The following is a 9,295-nucleotide window of genomic DNA, read 5'->3' as shown; positions in this document are numbered from 1 at the left end:
GTTTGAGTTTGATGATAATATGAACTCATCCATCACATGCCTGAGGCTTGCATTGTATTGCAGGGTGAAATATTATCATTTAATCATTATGGTTTACCACTTATTTCCCAATTTCGGTTACGTTGCTACACCACGGAGTTGAATTTAAATGTTTGCGGAACCAACTATACTATACTTTAGTAATTTAGTAAAACTCGGAGTATATTATTATTATAACGTAGTTATCTATCAATAAAAGAATTTTCAGAATCGGATTATCAGTTTCGGAAATTACCCCATAAATTATGTCCAAACTTATAAATTTTGCCTCTTTAAAATATCAGTGTAGAACACCATATTATCTCTTCAACATACTTTATGGTGGTGTTTATTGTGATTGTTTTTCCTCTCTTTTGGTTTGTTACATTCAAACATCGATGTTTAAACCCTTCATTGCTTTGAACGTGAAGGTCCATCCATCCATTCCATCAGCCTGTAAGCGTCCACAGCTGGACATAGGCCTTTCCAAGAGCGCGCCACCAAACACGGTCCTCCGCCTTCCTCATCCACCCGCTCCCCGCCACCTTCTTTAGGTCATTGGTCCAGCAGGCAGGAGGTCGTACGTGAAGATAAGTAACGCAGATTCTCCACGATGCTTCCGGTGGGGTATGTAGAGCTAACTGTCAGACCATAATAGCCACCATAACCCAGCGGAGCCATCTGCACCATGATGAGGCGGCACAGAAACGCAATTTGCAAAGGACTGTGCCACCTACCGTACATACCTACCTCTACTGCATCAGGATTGAGAAGTTGAGACCCGCGGCAGGTCACATAAGTTGTATTGTCATAGAGATGAAATACATATGTGAAGTTCTATAAATAATAAATAATAATTAATTGGCTTAGTAGATGTATCTTATTGAAGAATCTATCGCGTAGTTGGAATCACACTACTTCACACTTATATTATCCTTAAAGGTGAAAGTTTGTGTGTATGTTTGTTACTCTTTCATGCTAAAACTACTGAACGGATTTGGCTGAAAGTAGGAATGGAGATAGAGTCGATAGAGTTTACCCTAGATTAACATATGTTACTTTTTATCCCGGAAAATCAAAGAGTTCCCACGGGATTCTGAAGTACCTAAATCCACGCGGACGAATTCGCGCGCGTCAGCTAGTAAATGTATAAAAGTGAAGCTAAATAGTTAAACAGATTAAAAGCAGATTTCAATTGCAAGTTCCAAGTGATTCCATTATAATGTTCCCAATCGTTTGTACCTGATCCCACAGTTAGCCTAATTTGCCTTGGCAGCTCGTTAATCCCCGGGGTGACTGCCGCGCCGAATAGAAATGCCTTGTTTACAGTAATAGGTATCTACTAGGTATATTTGTTAACTTCGTACTGTAAGTGCTGTAGGGTACTACAGCCCAAGCATAATTAGTGCGACAACGCTTCGTGGATATTTTCAAAGTATTGCATAACCCTAAAGCGCCGACCACACAGGTCGCGTATGCGTCGCGTAAGCGTAGACGCATCGCGAACCATTGCGTTGTAATGTATGGAACTGTATGAGACATGGCATACCGCTTGCCTGGCGTAGACGTTCGCGTAGACGTAATGCGTGCAGTTCTGCAGATTCACGCGCGTCACTACGCGCGTGTCACGTGTACGTGCTTGATGTGAATCGGCTTTTAAGATGACGTGTTGTATATTTATGAAATTTTATTTTCGTGATTTTATTTTTTATTTTTGTTGTGAAAATAAAAGAATTGTGTCTAATAGACACAATTCTTTTATTTTCCTGGAAAGGCCTATGACCAGCAGTGGACGCATACAGGCTGATGGATTGGGTTGGATTGGATTGGATAGACACACATTACAGATTATGACAATAATAACCAAGTAATAATAGCCATAAAAAACTTGTCACTCTCTAAAAAAGTGACAATATAATAGTCAGTAACAATATCACGGACTTGTCGCCTTGGAACTATACACCAAAAACTAAAATTTCAGAAAATAGAACTAAACATTTGCCAAAAACGTTACGTACGTATTTGCGTACGTATCCCAAAAATATTAAATAAACATAATTTTAATATTTTAGCCACCTATTTCTAAAAGAGTCACTTATATTATGTTCTATACAAATATTTCATAATCTTAAAGTCGATATTCAGTTTGTAATATTAATCACAATCTGAACATCAATTTTACTTTAAAAATGTTGATTATTCCAATATTCAAATTAAAAAGTAAAGTTCAAACTTCGCTAATGAAATTCAGAATTGCCTAATTCCCTGTAAATTTTCTTATAAATATTTGATCAATTTAGAATATTAAACAATCTATGAAACAAAAGTTTTTATATTGGCAAAGCTTCAAATAAAAATATCAAGACACTGTCTTTGATTTCGAAATTTCACGCCGCAGGGTGTTTTAGTCGACACACAGTTGTAATCTAATTAATATACATAATATGCCATAAAGATTATGTATGTTCGTTCGTTTGTCACTACGCATTGAGGCATCGTGTATCCATAATAATATATTCAGTGATAAATATAATTACTTTTAATTTTTAGTGTCTGGGGTTATTGAATTTCTTTTCCAGTCAGATTTTTTTTTCCATCGACAAATAATAACAAAAACCGCGAGAAATCGTTGTCGCACTGATTGTGCTTAGGCTGCTGCGCTTAGTGACAATTTCAGCAATTGATAGTGGACCTTTTGTCAAACGAACAGAATAGTTTTACTGACTATGTTTATTGTCTGGTTGCTCCAATTTCACTGGTCTGGATTGTCCTACCCTTGTTTTATTTCTCGCAAACCACTAGTTCTAGAAATAGCACTTATGTACACCCCCAGGTATCTCAATGTAAGGAAAATTAGAAAGTTGGGAGATCCTAAAAGTTCTGTTATTACCAAACTTTGTAAAAGCTAAGTATGATTTAATTTAAAGGTAAATTGGCCTAATCCAGTGTTAAACAATTACGTCGTTAAAGCTATCGCCTCTGTTTGAGCTTTGAAGTTTTATGGATTTGGATAAACATCGCTATCCATATTATTTCAATACCTAATAACATTATAAATGCGAAGTGTATTTGTTTGTTGGTTGTCCTTTAATCACGTTGCAACAGAGCAACGGATCGACGTAATTTTTTGCATTGGTATAGTCAAAGACCTGAAGAGTACCATAGGCTACTTTTTATCACAGAAAATTAAAGTATTCCTACGAGTTCCGTTTTTCCTTTTGAGGTACGGAGGTCCACTCATTTTGATACGTAGATGAAAACCCTTGTGCCAATTATTTTTTTATTTTAAATTAAGTTTCTATTGAAATTCAATTTAAAACAAGTACCTATAAGATATAGGAAAATCAAAACACTTTGCTAGTAATAGCAACTTTCAAGAGCCTCTTGTTTTTCGCCTCTCGATATTCAGCCGAGTTGAAGTAAAGCTTGTACCTTTTAATTTATTAAAATATATTTTCTTCAAAGGAAAAAGCGACTTTTGTATTGGCTCGTAGGTTTATCTTGATTCATTTATCAACACTTGTGAGCTTTTTTTTTCATTCAAGCATTATAAAATGTTGCGTTAGCTATATTTTTCTTTGATCATAGTATTAGTAATTAGATTTTGCCCACGAAATCGGGTGCCTTTTTATCTAAATCCTATGTCGTAACAAAAATGAGCCTTCATGATGTCAGCTATAAATTCTTTGTTGTTAAGTACTCGTTGATTTCATCAAAAACTTGTATTTACCTAAATATCAAATTCCATTCGGAAGCCAAAGATATGCTTATTTTGTAAGCCACTTTTCAATCTCGTTCACCTTTCTAGGTTGGATTACAAAAAAAAAACATTTTCCTTACATATCGAGTCAGTTTCTTTATTTTTAAACTTTATTTTTATACTAGCCAATGCCCGCGACTTCGCCCGCGTTTATTTAGGTTTTTCAAAATCCCGTGGGAACTTTTTGATTTTCCGGGATAAAAAGTAGCTTGTGTGCTAATCCAGGATATTCTATCTGCATTGCAAATTTCAGCCAAATCCATCTAGTGGTTTTTGCGTGAAGGAGTAACAAACATACTCACAGACACACACACATACACACAAACTTTCGCCTTTGTGTGATTTGGATCAATAAAATCAAATACAAGTGTAAATTAAAAATTTATAACACCCCCGACGATCCAAAGTATCTGAGTTTTCCAAAACATCATTTTCAAATTTCAAATAAATAATTATGTATTTAGGCAACGTCCATCTTGACAGCTTGACATTTGTCTATTGACATAATATTATGAACCTAACGGTTATCTAACCTTCTTTTCTACAAGAAAACTAGAAAAGAGCTGATAACTCTTAAACGGCTGAACCAATTTTTTTAGATTATAGCTAAGAACACTCTCGATCAAGCCACCCTTCAAACAAAAAAAACTAAATTAAAATCGGTTCATTCGTTTAGGCGCTACGATGCCACAGACAGATACACAGATACACAGATACACAGATACACAGACACACAGATACACAGATACACACGTCAAACTTATAACACCCCTCTTTTTGGGTCGGGGGTTAAAAATGATGATAATAATCTACTTTTTATTCCAGAAAATCAAAGAGTTACCGCGGGATCTTATAAAAAAGACTAAACTTTGTGTTCATCAGGCATCATCCAGTAAATACCTACTAATGGATTAATACGGACCATGTATAGTATTTCAAAACAACCCAAATGTAGCTTAATTAGTACCTACTCAGGCTACTATGGCTCTACAAATACAATTTTTAAGCAGCTGTATCTAGAATAGGTACGTTAATACAATTTCGGTATGGCAAATAGTGGTTTTGGTTTGCTTTCATTCGTAGCCTATGTAAATTAATTATTTGTGTAAAATATTGCATGGGTATTTCATGTTTTTGCTACATTGAATGAAAATTACAAAATGAATATCTATAATAATATTTACCTACATTAATTTTATTTATCAAGTTCAAAATTTTAAATCCGATAATCATATCGGACAATTAACTCTTAATTTGCCACTTGTTTTCCGAAAATATTACTGTCGTGTCTATAAAAAAAACGATATACAAATCCATCTATTACCCACTTATTTATAAATGCGAGAGTGTGTCTGTCTGTCTGTCACCTTTTCACGACTCAACAACTAAATCGATTTTAATGAAACTTGGCACAGAGGTAGCTTATATCCTAGAGACGGAAATAAAGTAAAAATAAAAGTTTCTATCCAGGAAATTCGGATTTTAAGAAACTGAAATCTACGCCGAACGAAATCGCAGGTATCAGCTAGTAATGAATGAAAACTCTGATCAAATATTCGGCTAATATTAACTGGACCCATCTCAGAGGTCTCGCTCATCGATATAAAAATACCGAGTTTTATAACCTGTCGCTTGACATCGGCATTTAAGTAGCGCGAAACACGATTTTATTTTCATACGTACACGAGCATGCGCGAAACGCACCGTTTTCCCGGCACTGGCCACCCACACACACACAGGCAGGTGATCGGCAACAAACACATCCGTAATCTTGGACTATCAGAATAGCGTAGAATCGTCTGAAATCACTGGCACATCTCACACATCGACAACTCATTTTCTGTGTAGACACGGTGTACGGACACGGGCCGTGCACACAGATGCGGATTCTACCCCGATTTTGCTGTATACGTTAGTCTACCAAAGACCAGCGTGGTAAAAAGAAGTTTATGCACCCTTCGTGTGAATTTAACTCGCTAAGTGCGAAATGTGAACTTCTCAAACAACGTTCGTAATATTGAAATTGAGTGATCATAGAGTTTTTTTGGCGTTGTAAATAAAATGGAATAAAGTTTATGGATGTCCGAAGTTTGTGAACTCGTGGATTGATATAGTAAAACTTTTACGAAGTTCGTAAGTGAAGTGAAGTGGTTTATTTAAATAGAGTTCTAATACCGATTGAGACTTGCAATATTGATTGGGATTTTTATCAGGTAAGATTAGCTAAGTTTAATCTTTTTTTGTGACAAAAAGTTTATATTCGCGTGAGTAAAAATATTCGTTTAAGATTAATGTGATTTCTGATTATGTACATTATTGTTCATTTATACCGTTTTTTAACTGTTGATCTCCTCAAAAATCTAGTTTTTCTTATTATCCCTTCTAATCTCTCCAAATAATTTGAAACCTAATATCTTCTTACCAAATATAAACAAGATTTATTTACTTATTATTTTACGATTAAATTTTTTTCAAAATTTAATTTATTGAAAAAGCTTTTATGTTTGTAAAAGCTTTTTCAATAAATTAAATTTGAAAAAAATTGAAAAAAGTGTATATTGAAAAACTCGTAGCTCGTAGCACTTTACCTGCTACGTCAGAAGTCTATCAAGTGAGGTCAACCTACAACTTACCATACCAATAAACCATTATTTAATTGATGTGATTTTAGAGATTCAGATTTTAATCTTTTTAATCAATTATGTTATTTAAATATTTTATTGATTTAATTACCTAAAAAAACAATAAATCAATAGAAGGTTCCCCTTTTAGCGAGGCAGTCTCGTGAGAGCGTACCGCCCGACAGTACCGTTGAGACTTGCTGTCAGACGATGCCGTTAGACTGAAAGCACAGCTGAAACATGCCTTTTCCTCAGTCCAAGCAAATGTCAGCCGTATCGGCTACGCTGCCACGCAAAGTAACGTCTTGCGAAGCTGTCGTGCTAATTATGGACCCTGCTAATGACTTAATCGACTTTTTTATTTTTTTTGTCCTATTTGACTTAAAAAATTGGTTGTCTGTAAAGTCGGTTTACTGACGATAGTTGAACGTGACAACAAAGGCCGATTGTGCTTCTTTGTCGCTCGTTCCGCGCTCTCGCTTGCACTTCAAGCCTTACATGGAACGCCTCAGAGCGAGGTAACGCCGCATGAGTCATGTTTTTTCGTGCGTGCAGCCGGCTCTATCGAATTATAAGACGTTGTCACGTCAAAAAAAATTAAATACAACGTGGCTGATTCCACTATACACAATCTATCAAATTGTTAGCCTTATCTTAATGCTCCCTGCGGAATAGGACAGCATTCTATATAGTCCTGTTAATTTAGTTTATTAGTTGTTTAATTCATCCTTGACAGAAAAGGAAAAGGTCGTAGACCATACAGCCTGGTAATTAGGCTCGTAGGTAATTTTTGCTGTTCAATTTAGCTTCGTTTAGATTTTGTACTATAGAGTTAGCCACAACATTACATTAACTATGTCATACCTTTGTGGTTTATGTATGACACGACATTTCACGCCATATTTTATTGGCTTCAAAGAATAGAATCCACTCAATATTTAAGTATTCTGCGAGATCTTCCATTTACACATCAAAAAAGATAGCTAATTTTCCGCTTGTAGTTGGTAAAACCTTTCAATCTGTTCTGTAGCCAGCCTCCGGACGCTCCAAAAATGACTTCGATAATTGGGTTTCTCTGAGAGTAACCTTTTAGGCTTTTAGTCTTTTTCGATATTTTTGTGCTAAAACTTCTCTGTTCAGTGACGGGAATACATTTCTTTCCTTATTGGCAATACGGTTTTAACACTTTATTTTCCCTTTCATAAAAAAAAGATATTTGGGATTATCGACTTACCTATTTTCTGCTATTATGATTGGGTAAAGTGTTATTTATTTGTTTGGGATAGTTTGGAGAAAATATAAAACTAATACCTAAACTTTTGGTATTTTTATAAGAGAATAATAATACTAACATCATTTAGATAGATTTGGGCGTGGTACATAAAAGTTAACTGGTATAGTTAAATTATAAATATTTCATCAAGGACAATTTAAAGTCGTAAAAATTCAGGTAAGTACTTACTAAAATTAACGAAGTTTAATTTGTAAGGATTATTTAATAACTAGCTGATGCCCGATACACGTCTGCATGGAATTAGGTTTTTAAAAATACCGCGGGAACTCTTTGATTTTTTGGAATAAAAAATAGCATAGGTCATTCTCCAGGTCTTTAACTATACCCATGCAAAAACTACACCGATAAGTTGTGCCGTTGTGACGTGATTGAAAGACAAACGAACAAACCAATAACCAACAAACCAAGAAAGCAACACTATGTATTGATACAAAAAATCTGAATCGGGGAAGTTTTACATGACTGCCCAAAAAAAGAAGTGCAATGAACAGATTTGGATGTATGGATTTTATTGTTAGAACCTTTATATCGTCCCGTCATTGCTATCATTTTTTTGGAAGAATCGCAGCTATATGGCGCCATGTTAAAATTTGAAATGAAAGTTTTTCTTCATTAAATTATTATTTTGTTTACAAAGTGTTTGTGTATAAACAAATACGAACCCCAGTCGGATTTTTGAAAACTTTTGAAATTACCAAATTTTTTTTCTCTAAGAAATTGGAACTTAAATCGGTTGTCCCCTCTTTACGAAGGTGAGTTGGATATTTTTCCCTCACGCCTCATTTTTCTTCTCTGTTAAATCTATATTTACAAACGTAATGAGCTTAACTTTAGCGGTTTCTTGAATTTTCTTATGAGATTTATGTTTTATTGCGTACCATTAATCAGACGCTTTAATAGAAATAAATATTTTTCTAAAACAGGAATTACTTAATAGGTACCTACATAAGTTAATTTTTAGGGTTCTAAATACCCGAAGAGTGCAAATGAGAACTATTACTAAGCCTCCACTGTCCATCCGTCTGTCTGTTCGCGGGCTGAACTTCTAAGTAGAGCGTTGACATTCATAATATCTACATGAAAATAAAAAACCAAAATGACAGATTTCCAATTAGCTGCCATGCCAATTATAAAAAATTATAATATGCTTGATGGTACGGAACTCTTTGTTTGCGATTCTTTCTCGCATTTGAAGCACGCAAAGGTACGCAGGTTTTGACGATACAATCTTGAGCTTGAACTTGGAGAGTTGGACAGGGATTAAGTCTTATCAGCAAGGCTTTAGCATGACGCGAAGACAATAATTTCCCTCTGGACTTGAATCGTAAATCTGTAGTCCAGTCATCTGCCAAAGTTCTTTGACATCTGAGTACGATGGTATTTCAAGATGGTTTCAGGAATGCATGTCCATTGTCCATCTTCGACACTTGGGTGCGGAGATGATGTCTAAATTAAACACTTGAATGCGGAGGAAATGTCGCTTAGATATATGATAATGCCCGAGACTTGGTCATGCTAAGAAGCTAAGAATGCAGAATGATAATTATTATGTAAGAGTTGAATAAATGCATTGATGTAATGGAAAGACAGTTCTAGTGTTAC

At 35.1% G+C, this 9,295-nt stretch overlaps 1 protein-coding gene across 2 annotated transcripts in view; it reads left to right on the top strand.

The window, feature by feature from the left end:
- The first annotated feature begins 5,620 nt into the window (after positions 1-5,620).
- The window catches only part of LOC123865274 (zwei Ig domain protein zig-8-like), a 142,602-nt gene continuing 138,927 nt past the window's right edge, over positions 5,621-9,295 (top strand). The window contains exon 1 of one of the 2 annotated variants that reach the window (XM_045906225.1): positions 5,621-5,991. The gene's annotated coding sequence lies outside the window, so the exon portion shown is untranslated. The remainder of the gene's footprint in view (positions 5,992-9,295) is intronic. The other variant, XM_045906224.1, reaches the window with a different exon arrangement.

Source organism: Maniola jurtina, chromosome 5 (assembly GCF_905333055.1).
Source record: "Maniola jurtina chromosome 5, ilManJurt1.1, whole genome shotgun sequence".
NCBI lineage: Eukaryota > Metazoa > Arthropoda > Insecta > Lepidoptera > Nymphalidae > Maniola > Maniola jurtina.
The sequence above is the reverse complement of the archived record's forward strand: the minus strand, read 5'-3'. Positions and strand labels throughout refer to the sequence as shown.